This window comes from Pteropus alecto, unplaced genomic scaffold (genome assembly GCF_000325575.1).
Source record: "Pteropus alecto unplaced genomic scaffold, ASM32557v1 scaffold155, whole genome shotgun sequence".
Taxonomy (NCBI): Eukaryota; Metazoa; Chordata; class Mammalia; order Chiroptera; family Pteropodidae; genus Pteropus; species Pteropus alecto.
In genome coordinates, this window is record NW_006438113.1 from 3,905,187 (window position 1) to 3,921,598 (window position 16,412).

Genomic DNA, 16,412 nt, shown 5'->3' on the forward strand with positions numbered 1-16,412 from the left:
TTGGCATTCTGGTTGAGAGTCCTTGGCTTCTGCACCCTCTTTATAATGATTTTATTCTTTTCATTATCCACTCTCTTGATTTTGTCTAATATATTCTTCATTTTAGATAATGTGTCTTTCATTTCTGACTTGTACTCTTTTATAATTTCCATTTCCATTTTTATGTTTTTTTATCTCTTTGTTGAAGTTCTCACTGAGTTTATCTACACTTCCCCTAAGTTCATTGAATATCTTTATAACCAATGTCTTGAACTCTGCATCTGTGAGATTGCTGGCTTCATTATCTCTGGATCTCTATTCTGTTATCTCATTTGGTTTCTTCTTCTTTGTCTTTCCATTTTGGTTGCTTTTCTGTGTCTGTTTCTAAGTAGTAAGCAAAGCTCTTAAGTCTCCCAGTCTTATTAGTGTGGCTTTGTGAAGTAGGTGTTCAGTGGCACAGTCCTGAGAGGGGTTCAGCTGCAGGCCAAATTTAGTCCAAGCCTCTACCCTTCTGGGGCCACCTGTTAAGATTCAGCAAGCAATTCCCAGATGCTGGCTTATAGTTGCCTCAAAAGGCCACATCAGAAACTGAGGCCAGCGGCCCTTCCCATTGTGAGTCTCAGCAAGGAGTACCTCACTCACTGAGGATACACCTAGATGTGGCTTGGATGGGGCTGTGAGCTGGGGGAGGCGGAGTTTCAGAAAATCCTCTGGCCAGAGTGACCTCTGTTAAAGAGTTTGATGACACCACAGCCATGGAAGCACTGCATCCAGGCACTGGGAAAGGGGAGGACTCAACAATGAACAATGGATACCGCTGGCACTTCTGTACCAAGTGAGTCTTTCATAGGCCTTCACTCCGACTATGTCTCCTTGTAAGTCCCTGGTGCTCTTTGCACGCGCAGCCGAATTGCACCGGTGCTCAAAGTGAGCAGGTCCCTCACTGCAAAAATTTGCTCATGGACACAGCCCCTTTAAGAGGCATCTGCAGCTGCCACTGCTGCAGCCACAGCCTCCGTCTCATTCAGCCACTCAAGATGAGACTGGGCAGTCCGCATCCTCACCCCATCTTACCTTCTGCCGTTGTAGGGTGATATCTTGGATTTCTCCCTAGTTGTATGGCTTGTTCTTCTCACGTGATTTTTCTTTGCTGCTGCTCCTTGTTTCCGTCACAACTTTGATTTGGTTGCCAGAGAGATGAACAGAGTCTCTATCATCTACGTCATTATTTTTTCTCTTTCAATTATAGTAAAATTTTAACATTTGATAAATTAGGTTGTGATAAATTATGTTATTTTACTTAGTCCTCACCGGAAGTATGTATGTACTTAATTTTAATTTGATGAGGACTAAGTAAAATAACATACTTATATACTTAAAATTACTGGTTAAAACTAGGATCTTCATATACACTATTTTCTCCTTTCTCCTTTTGGATGACAGATATTTTATATTCTTTTGGTATAGAGCATCAAGGAAGCTCTAGTCATGTCTTACCTTTAAATAATTCTATTTGCTGACAGTAATAACATAAGTTTAACCATAGACTTCTCCTAGTAAATAATTTCAGGTTTTCTTACTCTCAAAGAAGCAACAAAAACAATGCTAGATTCTCTCATTTCAACCAAAATGAAAATAACAAACACAGAATGTATAAGTACAACGGCTGTATAAGTACAAAGTTGCTCTTGTTTGAGCAACTTTGTAAATTTCTTTCATAGGAAATACTCTTAAAATTCTTAAAGGAATTTTCAACTCTATTTCCTTAGCTATATGCTTTAATCTGTGATTCTATGTCATAAGAATAAGCATATTTTCCTTAATTGCAGTTTGTTATGGCCTGGAGTGGCCTTCTACAAGAAAATGGTGACATATCCAAGTGGTTCTCCCCTGCATTGTAGCCTGTACAAGTTGAGCTCAGAATTCAAAACAATCGGTGATGTGGAATAGTCTCGACATTTGTATTAAGGTTTGGCATTCAGATATATTGATATTAATTTTTCATTTCTACATACTGAAAAGGGAGTGGTAACAGATGAGACCAAGCAATGCCATGTGGACTCCAGGGAGCTGCAAAATGCCAATTTCTTAGGGGTACAGAAGAAGCCTCAGCCTGGCACAGATGGATAATGTCCATGGGGGACAAAAGAATCTGTCAGGCTCATTTGAGAAGGAAAAAAACAAAACAAGACAGATAGCATATCTGTTATATTTGCCTGTGCCCATAAAGTAACTTTTTACTGCTCAAAATGCCCTCTGTAACTTCTAAGTCCTAGAAGATTCATACTCCTTTTCCAAAGTTCAGCTCCTACATAGAATATTCCCTATTTACCTAGATGTTGTAATTGCTTTCTTTATGAATTGATAACATGGTATATTCATATAGAGTCTTTAAAATGGATTACTTAAGAAGTACTTTGTTAGATAATGAGAATAAAGTTGTGAATGAGACACAATTATGCCCTTACAAGCTAGTAAGAAACATAACTGAAGCAATTGGCCACTGCGCTAGGGTATAATACATGCTATGGTGTAAGAAATAAAGAAGCTGCAAAATCAATATGGCATCACCTAATTTTTGAGCAGTATAAATAAATATACAAAAAATTATGTGTGTGTGTGTGTGTGTGTGTGTGTGTGTGTGTGTGTGTGTATAGAAGAGATGACTAGAGAAGAGTGGATTTTGGTGTTTCAAGCAAAGAGAACAACAAGAACATAGTTTTAAAGATCAGCAAAGTATGGCACATCTAAAAAATCAAGAGCAATTCTGAATGGCTTGTTTGGAGTACAAGAAGTTATACCAGGAGAGCTGAAACTAGTGAAGCAAGCAGGGTAGAGAGAGAAGAGTAATTGAAAACCACTGTAATTACATTTGCAGAGTTTTTTTGTCCTGATGCATCCATCCATTCCTCCCTTCTTTAAATAACAGAAACCGGGCTTTTATTTTCTTATAGTCCATGTACTTCCAGAGAGACTTACTCTAACTCATCTTTCAAGGAAAAGGAGTGAGAAAAAGCCAAACTAGATCTACTACTCAGAGTTCATATTTAGACAAAGCTATGTAATCAGAATTAAATTGAAGACTTTTAAACTTTCTGCTTGATATCTGTGTGTGTTTTGAAGGGTCAGGAGGGATGTAAGGATATTTTTCTTGCCTACGGGCATGACCTGAATATGATAGCCCATGAAAACTTGCAACCATCCTATAAACACTATGAGAGAGCCAACAATAAGAAGCAGTCGAGAGACAGATTCTGGCCCTGTGGCTTGAGTTTCAAATAAAGGCTTCTCTGATGCCTCTGAACTTTATAGTTATATAAGTCAAATCACAAGCTTTAATTTTTTAAATTGTGTTTTCCGTCATATGCAACACAGAGTCCTAACTGATAGAGACAGATTAAGAGCACTGATTTTATCTAAGAGGGATGAAAGAATTTTAAGTGGATTCTAACAAGAATGTGTACTCTAGAAAGACAGACTTGACTTCTGGTGTGGACAAAATGGCTTAGACTCATTCTTTATTCCTTCTTTCTTAGTACAACTATAGACCCTGATAATAACATAACATAATAGGCAACCATAAGAAGACTCTGAAAGATGAAACACTGTGTTCCAACATCTTCCAAATCTCTCCCACTCCCCCACACCAGCGGAAGATCAAATCCTGGAATCTCCCCAACCTGAAACCAGCAAGAAATAGCAACACAGGCAGCCCTCTTCCTTCTAGATCTAACTGGAGTCCTGCAAACAAGAGGCCAAGGGAAGTGCTAACTATCCCCGAGGGTGGAGTTTCTTCCCTCCTCCCTCCCCTGCAGAGACACTTGGCAGTTCAGGCAGCCCAAAAGCTCAGGCAGAGATTAAGCAAGAACTCATAGACAACCAGAGGTGAAGGAAATTGCTCTCCCAGGGTGTAGAGAGCAGGGAAGTCTAGCCTGGGGAAGCACTTTCTGCCTCATAGACAGTACCAACAGGGATTAGCAAAAGACCTGGTGTCATTGGCAAACTAAGATGAAAATAGCATCTCAATGGCTCTCAAAATGACATTGTAGTTAGAACCAAAGCTCCAAAAAATAGGTCAGTATCTGCACAATAAATATAAAAAGGGTAATTGCTTGCTAAAATAGAAGTTTTAACTAGGATACAGAGTCTCCCAACATAATAACCAAAATGTCTAGGTTATAATCAAAAAGTACTTGTAATGCCAAGAACCATGGAATCACAGCTTGAATGAAAAAGGAAAAAGATACCACACTAAGATGACACAGTTGTTAAAATTATTTGACAAAGAGTATAAAGTAACCATTACGGACCAATTATAAAATAGATAATACCACTGAAAATAGAAAATATAAAAATTAAAATTATGGAATGAAAAATGCAATAACCAAAATGTTAAAAGTCACCGAAGGACTCAGCAGCAGAATGAACACAGTATAAGAGGATCAGTTAGCTTGAAGGTAGAATAGAAAGATATCCTTGCCTATATATTAAAGATTAGCAAGACTAAAGAGGTTGGTTGAAATATTATAATAATAATCCCATGAGAGGGAATGGTGGTCTGAAATGAGGCAGTAGCAAAAAAGAAAAAAAATAGATTTTTGAGGTGGTTTGGATGGAATATCAAAAAAACTTAGTGATTTAGTTGAACATGGGCATTAAGAAAAAGGGAAAATCAAAGGTGAATCCCAAATTGGCTTAGGCAACAGAATAAAGCAAAGCAGGCTTGGGAGAAAAAAATAAATCATGAGTGCAGTTTAGGATATTCTTCATTTAAGATGTTGTTGAGCTGGATGAGTGAAAATGTCACTCACATATGTTATATAACTGATTTCTCTATTGAATCAGGAGAACCTAGCTTAGCACCTCACATGTAGTAGATACTAGCAAGTTTTGTGAGTGAAGGAATGAATAAGTTTATTTCCTCTAAATTCTAAGAACATTTTTCCTGCAGCATGAACCAGCTTAGGCAGACAAACTCACACTAATGACACACTTCCAAAGACCAGCTAGACTGCTGGGATATCAAGAGTCCACAGGTAAATGAGCCACACCAGTAAATGTGGGATGTTTTGCATATCCCAGAATGAAACCCAAGCTCAGCAACTGTAGCATTCATTATTTAAATCCAGACACTACAAGCCATAGAATAAAACACTGCCCTTATTTTATATATTTTAAAGTTTTTGACATTTGAAAATATTTTGCTTTTTAACATTTGAAAGAATACTTCATACATATTATGACTGAATTAGACCATCGGAGAAAAGTTCATCAATAGTATATCACATTTTATCTCAGTATTTCTATTTTCTCCAAGATTAATGACTTGTTTGAGGAAAAAAATAATAACACTGGGAGGAAAGTGTACCAAATTCTGAAATGTTAATTCAGCTAGCACCCTTTGTTTTACCCTAATTCACCACAATTAAATGTATTAAGATCCTTGCATGATCTTTCACTGCTATCCAGGAGCCATGTATAAATCTTTGGATCATCAATTCAAGAATTTTTGCCCTACAATTAGCAAGATATTAGTCCTTCTGCTAGACCAGACTCTCAGGGAATCTATGTCAATGTCTGACCTGATACCTTAGGAAGCAGTCACTTACTTTTATCCTTCATTCCCATAAATGTCTCACTGGGGAGACCCAAATTCCATTTTCTCTAGAGCTCTTGAATATTTCATGCCTTCACCATGGTACCCAAAGGAGAATTCTAATTTCTAATTTAGATAGCCCCAGGAAAAACAAAGAATTTCCCAATAGCTCTTCTCTCAAGAATAGTAATGATCTCAGCCTCTATTTCTTCTGTATCTGTTCTGCCCTTCTCAAATTATGGCCTACTTAGTGTCCACTTAGTGTCCATTCTGAGAACGCTTGCCTGGAATATGTTCAAATTGCCAAAACACATTCCTAGTGTTTGTTTCTTTCCACCTCTTGTTTGAGATCTTCAGGTCTTCCTTTGGCACTTTCTGCTTCAAGAATGTCATTCAGCTCATCTGGCAGAGGAATCTAAGCCACCTCCTAAAGGAAACATTCTGACACAAACAAGGGGTTCCATTTGGGTTAGTCATTTTAGAAGATCATCATCATATTAGAAATTTGCAGCAAAATGTTTTCTTGGAATAGAACTTAGAGTAAAAATGTGATTTTGTCCACATTATGGTTTTGATAGAGGGATTACCACTGGGAATAGTGTTTTGTAACTATGCTTACATTTTTGATACACCCACCCATTTTTCTAAAGCACCTGAGCAGAAAGAAACAAATGAATGTTTTGAGAGGCTTTTCTAAATCATTATAATCATTAAAATTTAAAACTTTCACATTTATAATTTAACGTAGTTAAAATACTATGCATATTCATGCTGCTATATAATTTTCATATTTTAAAAAGGATGTAAATAAAACAAAAAAGAATAATATAATGACTCATCGTTATTCCATTCATTAAAGAACCAGAGTTCATGGTTGCTTTATATAGATTTATATCCTATACTAAGTGCAGAATGTTTCATTTTTTAAAAATCCTGATATTGCTAAATTACAATCTCTGGATTAGAACTGAAGGCTGGGTCTGCATCATGTTATAAATTAAATGGTTCATATCAAGCAAAACAACTTGTTCATCAAAGGAATTTTATAATTCTGAAGCATTGTGTTATTTACATGTGCATGAGTATGTGTACAAAAAAATGTTACTTTTGGTTGTATTCATACAATTCAGAGAGAATTATATCAATCCACACTTAACAAAGGAGAAAAGAGAGACTCAAGTTTTTATTTACACTCGTAATTTTCATACTTCTGACTTTCCAGAGCTGGAATTTAAAATTTAATTTTCTAATTTTGGTCTACTGCTCTTTACTTCATTTTGAAGAATAAATATCTGTCAAGATCAACAATCCAAATCACATATATCCTAAATAAATATCACAGTGGTAAGAGCTATTTTACTATTACATTATATATAAAGAAAATGTATTCCAAAATACCTTTCACTATTGAAATACTTTTTCAAAATTCAGAAAATTATTTAAAGTTATTTTAAAATTGACAGTTGTTATGATTTGAATGTTTGTGTTCCCTCTCAAATTCACATGTTGAAATCTTAATGTGAAATGTGATGGTATTAAGAGGTGGGGCCTTTAGGAGGTGTTTAAGTCATGAGGGTGGAGTTCTATTGAAAAGTTTAATGCTTTATAAAAGAGCTCACAGTATTCCTTAGCCCCTTCAAATATGTAAGGACACAACTAGAAGTCTGCAACCTGGAAGAGGACCCTTATCCAATGATGTTTGTTCTCTGATCTTAAACTTCCAGCCTCCAGAATGTAAGAAATAAATTTATGATTTTTATAAGCTAACAGTCTGTGGTATTTTGCTACAGTAGCCTAACAGGACTAAGACAACAGTCACAACTCAGCTCAGAATACATTAGAATGCACATTTAAAATTTAAGCCAAATGATTAAGCTCTTTTGAAAGTATGTTTTCTCAAGTTATCAGCCAATATTGGTGGCAAGTATGTAAACCGAGATTTAGAATATATGGAACATAAATTTCTGTACTTGTGTTTGAGGTACTCTAGGGTAAAACCATGAAGAAAGAAACCACATTCAAATTATGTAATATCCTAGTGTGTTATGCATCAAAAATTAGAATTATCTCAAAAAAATAAAACCCATAATTCTTGGTAATAATAATCCAATCTCTAAAGATATTTATTTCCATTTTCTCTATGTGTTAAAATGTTCAGAATAATCTAAATACAATTTAAAGCATTTCATTTTTAGTCCTCAAATACTGACAAATATGATAAAAAAGTACTTCTTCAATTTTGATGGTTAGAATGTCAGTTTTATTAGTGATTGCTTCTTAAAGTATAGGATCTTAAATACATTTAAGACAACAGTTATATACATGTTTCATTCTGTTCCATGGTCAAAATGCTTGAGAGTTAAGTTTAAATTTGGGAGTGAACTTGAATTTCAGAAATGTAGGTACTCAATAGCAAAAGCCATTTCCAATCTTGCAACATGAATTTTATGTCAAAAGCCTTTGTCTTTGTTTTAAAGGGTTTAAGAATATAGAAAATCTATTTTAATCAGATGAAAAAGATACAATGGAATTCCATTTAAAACAGAGTGAAGCAATTTATATCATTAAAATACTTCATGATATTAAATGCTATTAATAAAAAATAGTTTTTAACAAATGCGTTGTGTGCATAAATTCAGAGAATGATGCCAAACACTACGGGTTAAAAAAAGAATATTTTCTCTGGATGCTTGAAAAGATGGGAATCTGCAATAACCTGTTGCCAAGTGGGTTATTAACATGGAATTTAAAATCTCTAGAATAATTTCTGCTAAAGATGGGGAATTGACTACATCCATATGTTTTCTTTCCTTCCTGAGACCCAACAAATGTAAGTATAAAAATCAACTGGTTATAAATATATAACAAACAAGAGATTGGTAAAGAACTGTCAGAGTATAAGAAATTTCTACAAATTCTGGAAGGCAAAAAGTCCATAGAAAAGCAGTTAACTATTGTGCTGTGATGGAGGAAGTGGCAATGTGTGACACAATTAAGAAGTGAGACAGTGTCCTCAGTAAAACCACAGAGAGAATTGGGACTAAAAAAGTGCCTGGCACACAGGAGAGTATGAGGAAGACCTGTAACTCAACACATAATGGTGGAGAGTGAGGGGTAAATACTATGCATGGAACTGGAAACATGCCCAGCTCTGTTCCCTAACTCCTGACTCAGAAGAGTCAACAGCCAAGTCTCTAACCCTTACACAGATGGGAAGGCAATTTTATAGAGAAATTGTGACTCCAATGACATCTGACATATGGGAGCATCCAGAATGACACCAACTCCAAGTCAAGAATCCTAAAATGAAGACTCCAAGGTGACCAGAACTACACACTTACACAGAGCTCCAACTGAGCTTCTCATGCTTTGCTCTCAAATATAAACAAAGGGTGTGTGTGTGAGAGAGAGATGATTCACAGAGATCACAGAGACTGTTCATAGAAAATAAGAAAGTATCATATTATCAGTAGTAATATCCTTAGAGATATTCAAAAAATATCATTAATTTAATGCGGTAAAATTCCTGGGGAAAGGAATAATCAGTGTACCTGAGAGATCTCTTAGAGAATTAAATGTGTTTAAAACAGAGATTAAATTGTGTTTAATCTTAGAGATTAAAATGTGTTTAAAATAAAAAGAATTAATAAGAGAAGGAACATAAGGAAATCTGCCAATAAAAAAAGAAAATAGGCAAAGATTGGGAAAAGATGCAAAAAAAATAATAAGATTTAGAAAATCAACCCAGGAAGTTCAATAGCCAACCAACAGAACTTTAAGAATGAGAAAACAGAAAATAAAAACTGGAGAGAAGAAAATTATCCAGAAAATAATAAAATATGTTTCACAGAGCAGAAACACTCAAATCTTTAAATTATAAGAATCCATCAAAAGTAATTTAAAAAGACCCCAGCAAGCATTATAATAGAATAAAGCATAATCACACACACTAGTACTCAATAAATGTGTGCCCCTTCTTTAGCCAAAAGAGGGAAAACAAAACTTCGAACAGGAACACAAAAAAATCAGAAAATGACATATGCAACCCAGGACAACAGTGATGGTAAATCCCAGGAGGACTGCTGGGCAACAGATTGAGAGGTACAGAAGGATTGCTGGAGACAGAGGGCTACAGGAGAAAATGAAAATAACTGGTCACTAGGGAAGCTGGAGATGTGGGAATTAACAGACCTGTTTGAAACTTCAGAAAACCCAAAAGCTCTACAGAAAGTAAATACTCTACTTGGCTTTGCAGTAGACAATATATTAGCACAATAGGTGAATACTCTTCACATTTCCAAAATATACTCATAAATATGGTAAGGAAGACATGATGAGAGTTACAGAACATTTAAGTGTTAGCAAAAAAAGCAGAAATGAGAAGACAGAAAAGCAGAGGAGAGATGAAGAAAAAGATAAGCTGCTAGTATCATTATTTAATAAAGTGAGTAGTCAAATGTACAATCTGAATGATGAATATACTTATTCACATTAATATATACTTACATGTATACAAACATTTTACCTTTTTCCAGCTTTATTGTGTTAAGAATGACAGATAAAATTGTATATAATTAAATATACAGTTTGCTATTTTGATGTATTGTGAAATAATCAACACAATCAAGGTAATTAATATATTCATCACTTCATATAGTTAACTATTTTTTATGGTTGTCTGTTTGGTAAAAACACAATGAATAAGTCCTGGGTATCTAAGTACAGCAATGCGGCTATAGTTAATGATACTGTCTTCCATACTTGAAACTTGCTAAGAGGGTCATATTAAGTGTTCTCATATATTTTTCTTTAATTACATGAAGGCTATCAGTGGATTACTTGATATAAATTTATTATCAGAAGAAGAGGGGGTAGTTTATGAAGAGCTTTACTAAAAGAGAACTATATCCTAATCCCCAACTCCACCACCAAGACCATATTATTGGTATGGGATAAGGGGGGAATGTTGCACTAGAACATTTAGACCTATATTTAAATCAGCTCCTCCCCTATTAACCAACCTCAAGCAAATTATGAAATCTGTCTTCATCTTTAAACTAAACTATTGCTAAGGTTAATTTCCATTCAATGTAAGCAACTCTGGAAGAAAGTGTATAATGAGTGTTGTTTTTCTAAATCTTTAATTGGTTGTGGTCATTTTGTTCACGTTTAGCCTTTTCAATCTTCAGTATCCACATTAAAAGTCAGCATCACAATAAAAATGAATGATCCATTGAAAAACAAAACAAAAACCTAGCAACAAATGTTTTTCCTGTTTTGGAAAATGGTTGTTGCCTGCCGTTTACTTTTATAAATTCACAATAAAATTTTTTAAAGTAAATTTTGATTCACTGTCTATCAAGAAAATATCAACAAATGTATTAAAATAACTACTTTTAGCAAACTCTAAAGCCTTCATCATACTTTGCATTCAGGAGTAATTTCACTGGAACTGTGGGCTCATATATCAAAAGAGCATTTAAAGTGAGATTTTTGTTCAAAGAAATAGGCACATCAAAGCAATTGAATAGGAAGTAATCATGTCTAACTTCTACAAAGCAGTATTATCCTTTCTAAAATGAAAACCTTAAACACACAAAATCTGGGTTGAAATCAAATCTTAAATTAAATTTTATTACTTAGAGATGACTTGCTATGTCAGTTAAGAGGTGACATTTCAAAATAATTTAAAAAATCATGTTCAGGTAGATGATATTTATTCATTTCACAAACTAAAATTCAACCTCAAAACCTTGTTCTATATTACAAGAAAGTAAACTTTTTACTCATACCATAATTGTTAGTATTTTATCTCAGAATACTAAGTTCCTTCAATAATAATTTTCACTCAGAGGAAACTGGCATGAGGAAAAGAGAAGAATCGAATTAATTAATGAATTGATAGTCTGGCATGGCTTTTACTTTACCTTTATTGTATCTTCCTTCCTTAAGCCCTGCCTTTCCAAAATTAGGGGAAATATTTGTTATTTCCCCCAATAAGAAGTTATCATTTAATGAATGATGATTTGTTTTAATTTCTGAGTTGTTAGCATCCTTTATTTTATTTATTTATTTATTTATTTATGTATTAGCATCTGTGTCACATGCATTATTTAGAACATACTTGTACTAAAATAAAATACCATTAGTTATTTATCTGAAACTGAAATTTAACTCTGTGTCCTATATTTTATCTTGCACCTCTATTTTTGTAGAGTAGTCAATATTTATTAATTATTTTTTTTTTTTTTTTAGGTGAAGCAACCCTTGGTTGACCTCACAGATTGTAAGAACTTTGTCAGCTTACAATCCCTTATTTTTTTTATTTTTTACGCCTATAGCACCTCGTCTTCCTAAGTGGTCTCCCATCCAAGTACTAACCAGGCCCAACCCTGCTTATCTTCTGAGATCAGATGGGATCGGGCTTATTCAGGGTAGTATGGCCATAGACCTATTAGCATCCTTTAGTTTGTATTCCCTTACTACCTATGAGGTCAAATAACTTGTTTTAATTTTATTCTCCATGTATTTCTTTGCAATTTTTCCATTATAATTTCAACAGGTGCCTCATGCTGAAATATGACTCCCTTCTATCCAGATTATATTTTCAAATTGTTTTAATTACTTATGTTATTTTTTTCATTTTATCATATGTAGAGCTTTAATTTCTTGAAATTTATTTCGTGTAAATTGTGAGAAAAATGATCTGATTTTACTTTTTTCTTTATAAGTGGTTAGACAGCAGCCCCAATATTAAATAATGCTCAATAATTCTCAATAACTTAAAATAACACTCAAGTTCTAATTTTTGTATGCACTGGGTTATGTTCTGGAAACAAGAAAGATACTATTCATTATTTTTTTAACATTAAATAATTTGTGACTTTTCACACATTTATTCTGATGAACTTTAAAATAGTTCATCAAGTCCATCCTCAAAATAAAGGTTTATTAAAATTGTATTGAATTTACCAATTTCTTTTGCAAACATCTCCCTCTTTACAATATTGATAATCTGAAATTGGAACAAACTGAACATAGTAGTAGGCAGTGTAATTTAAATGACACTTAGTCATATATTACGTTTTCAAAACCAGGGACATATTAGGACTCTTTTTTGTTATAAATCAATCTCTCTCAAGCATTTTTCTATGTGTAAAATACTGTAAAAAGTGTATTCAGGGAGGGCCTACATTTTTAACAGAGGCAGATACAGAAGCAAATACAGAAGTAGAGAGACAGATGTTTGTTCTTTAACCAACAATAAAAAAAAACTATCTCTCTCTCTTCATTTATCGCTCCCTCTTCTCCTTCCATTTCTCTCACAACACACAGCCAATAGTTGTTGTTGTTGTTGTTTTTTAAACATATAGCTTCTGCAAATTTCTTATAATATCTGTTATGGACTGCATGTTTGTGTTCTTCCAACATTCATACCTTGAAACCCTAATCCCCACCATGAGGATAATTGAAGATGGGACTTTTTGGAGTAATTAGGTGATGAGGGGGAACCCTCATGTTGGGATTAGTGCCCCCAGAAGAAGAGATACCAGAGAGCTTGCTTTTCTCCCTTTGAGGGTATAAGGAGAACGCTGCCTTCAGCAAACCAGAAAGAGAGCCTTCTCTAAAAACTGCATCTGCCAGCACTTCGATCTTGGACTTTCCAGACTCCAGAACTGTGAGGGGAAAAAATGTTTGTCATTTAAAACAGTGGTCCCCAACCTTTTTGGCACCAGGAACCAGTGCTCCTATGAGACTCTAATGTCTGATGATCTGAGATGGAGCTGAGGCAGCGATGCTAGCTTTGGAGAGTGACTGCAAATACAAATCAAGCCTCACTCCCTTGCCTGCTGCTCACCTCCTGCTATGTGTCCCGGTTCCTAACAGACCTCGGACTGGTACTGGTTCATGGCTTGGGAGTTAAGGATTCCTTGTTTAGAGTACCCAGTCTATGATAAATTGTTATAGCTGACTGAGCAGACTAAAACACTATCTTATAATTTCTATTCTTAGATTTTTCTGATTTTGTATTGCTTTTATAAAAGGAAACTCTTTTTCTATCACATCACAGTAGTCCCCCTTTATTCATGGTTTCATTTACCTTCAGTCAACCATGGTCTGAAAACATTAAATGGAAAATTCTAGACATAAACAACTCATAAATTTTAAATTATGCATCACTCTGAGTAGCATGAAGAAATCATGCACCATTCTACTCCATCTAGCCCAGGATGTGAAACATTCCTTTTTTCAGAACAGAGGTTCCTAACTCCTGGGTTGTGGACCGGTACCTATCCAGGGCCTGTTAGGAATTGGGCCACACAGCAGGAGGTGAGTGGCGGGCGAGGGAGCTCAGCTTCATCTATATTTGCAGCTGCTCCCCATCGCTACCATCACCCGCTCAGCTCCACCTCAGATCATCAGGCATTAGATTCTCATAGGAGCACTGGTCCCTGGTACCAAAAGGTTGGTTTAGATTATCCATGCTGTATATGCTACCCACCAGTTATTCACTTAGTACAGTCTTGGTTATCATATTGACTGTCATGGTTCTCATAGTGTTTATATTCACATGACCCTCATTTTACTTAACAATGGCCTGAAAACAGGAGTAGTGGTGCTGACAGTTTGAATATGTGAAAGGAAAGCTGTAGATTTTAGCACAAGTATGTATGTATAGGAAAAAATATAGTTTATGTTTAGAATATATAGAGTTTGGTACTTTCTGTAGGTTTAGGCATCCACTGGCAATCTTAGAACATATCCCCTATGAGAAGATGGTGACTACTGTATATATTTTCTAGAAATATAATGTAACATATTCAAGCTGCATATATAATTTTAAATTTTCTAGTAGCCACATTAAAAAGGAACTCATGAATTAATTTTGTTAATATATTTAATTTAATGTATCCACATTTGTATAATTTCAACATATAATCAAAATTTAGAAAGTAGAATGAGATTTTACTTTTTTTCATACTAAGTCTTTGAATTCCAGTATGTATTTTATACTTATAGTAGCTATATTTTGCATGCTCAGTAGCCACATGTAGCTAGTGGCTACCACACTGGACAGCTCAGATATAAGAAATGAAATGATTTTTGTAAGAAGATTTTATAAATCATCCACCACATTGAACATACCAAATATATCTAATTGTTTCTTATTTATCTTGGCTTTTCCAGGTAGAAAAAAATTAAACATATATATTGACAATGTTCTTTATTATTATATTAATTGCTTTGGCTATTGTGGATACTGTGGTTTCTGTTCTAGACCCACAATAAAGTTAGTATAGCAAGTGAATCACAATCTTTTTGTTGGTGGAGGGTCTTGCCTTCAAGGATCTTGCCTTCAATTTGTAAAAAACACATCTATGAAGCACAATAAAATGAGGTATGCCTATACTTTTTTTGGAATGAGCCTTACATGGTCATGGCATAATAAACTTTTAATATACTCCAAGATTCATTCTCTCTACATGATCAGTTTTTATGTTCCCCAAGTCTCAGGTAGGTGTGGTTATCCTTTGATCAGTGCATTGATTCTTGCCCATTGAATATCAAAGGATATTCAATGGGCAAGAATCAATTATCACATAAATGCTACGATTGACAGAGGACATGTTGGCAATAACTTATTGTAAGAACCAAGTGCAATTCAGAGAACTTAGGCACTCATTTTAAAATTAAGACAGGCATTTCTGGAACTTGTAAGATTGTATACATCCAAAATGTTTTGGACTTTCTATAATGCGCAATGGTTTACTTGAATCAAGTGCACTCTTACATTAATTAACAGTTCTTGGAGTAAGTCTTAAAATTTCTATAATGTGTAACATTAAATGCGTTAATTATTTAGAACTTCATATAATGCATACAAGCATTTATAAAATACGCATGCATTTATGAGTGCCTTAAAAGTAAGTTTTTGAAAGTAAACAAAATATGACTTTAACATATCACTTAGTTTTAAAAATTTGGATGGAAGTTTTTCTACCAATTATGTGTTTCTAAGTATTTTATATAAAAATATGTTTTATTTTTGTTAGGTTAATTAAAACTAATATTGTAGAAGTATAAAATCTGTAAAACATAAATAACTTAGGTGGAAACTTAAGGAAACAGAGAAAAATTAACGCCTAGAAAAAAGCAAAAACTAATCAGCTGATAAAACTACTATGACAAGCAGCAAGCTTTGATTGACATGGAAGAATTTGACACAGGAAATAGTTCTAACCGTAACTTCCCTAGTGGAATATATTGAGGACAAGAATTGAATCGCTGAATAAGGATTATTTTATTAACTATTCTTTTCATTCCTTAGAAGCACACACACACACACACACACACACGCATACATTTCAATATAGCTGCATCATTGATCTTAAGTGAGATTGGTTTCAATGTTTAATTAATTGCTGTCATCATCAGATTTAATATTAGGTTTGTGTTAACCTTAAAAAATTAATTGGGTTTTTATTCTATATCCTATGCTTCAAAATAAATACAATGACATGGAATAATTATTAAAAACTTGAGGACTGATAAAATTTTCAAAGATTTTTATTTCACATTCTTAAAATTTAATTTCATGACTTGTTTTATCCTTTTTTTTCCTCGTTCATCATGGGAATTAGAAAACTTTTACTAATTCATAGCCATTTTCATAATTTTAATCTAATATTTTTACTTTAAAAATACTTATAAACATATCACTTATATTTTCTTCATTGTTTTGTAAATCATTGTTTCATTTTATTATTGAAATTTTCATAGAACCAAACTAATTTGTTTCTTTATTTTATATAATATATTGGTTTATTCTTTTGAA

At 34.0% G+C, this 16,412-nt stretch overlaps 1 protein-coding gene and 1 pseudogene across 1 annotated transcript in view; both read right to left on the bottom strand.

Moving 5' to 3' along the window:
- The window catches only part of NRG3 (neuregulin 3), a 991,727-nt gene that overhangs the window by 183,482 nt on the left and 791,833 nt on the right, over positions 1-16,412 (bottom strand). The window lies entirely within an intron of this gene.
- LOC112482756 lies at positions 11,908-12,026 on the bottom strand (annotated as a pseudogene).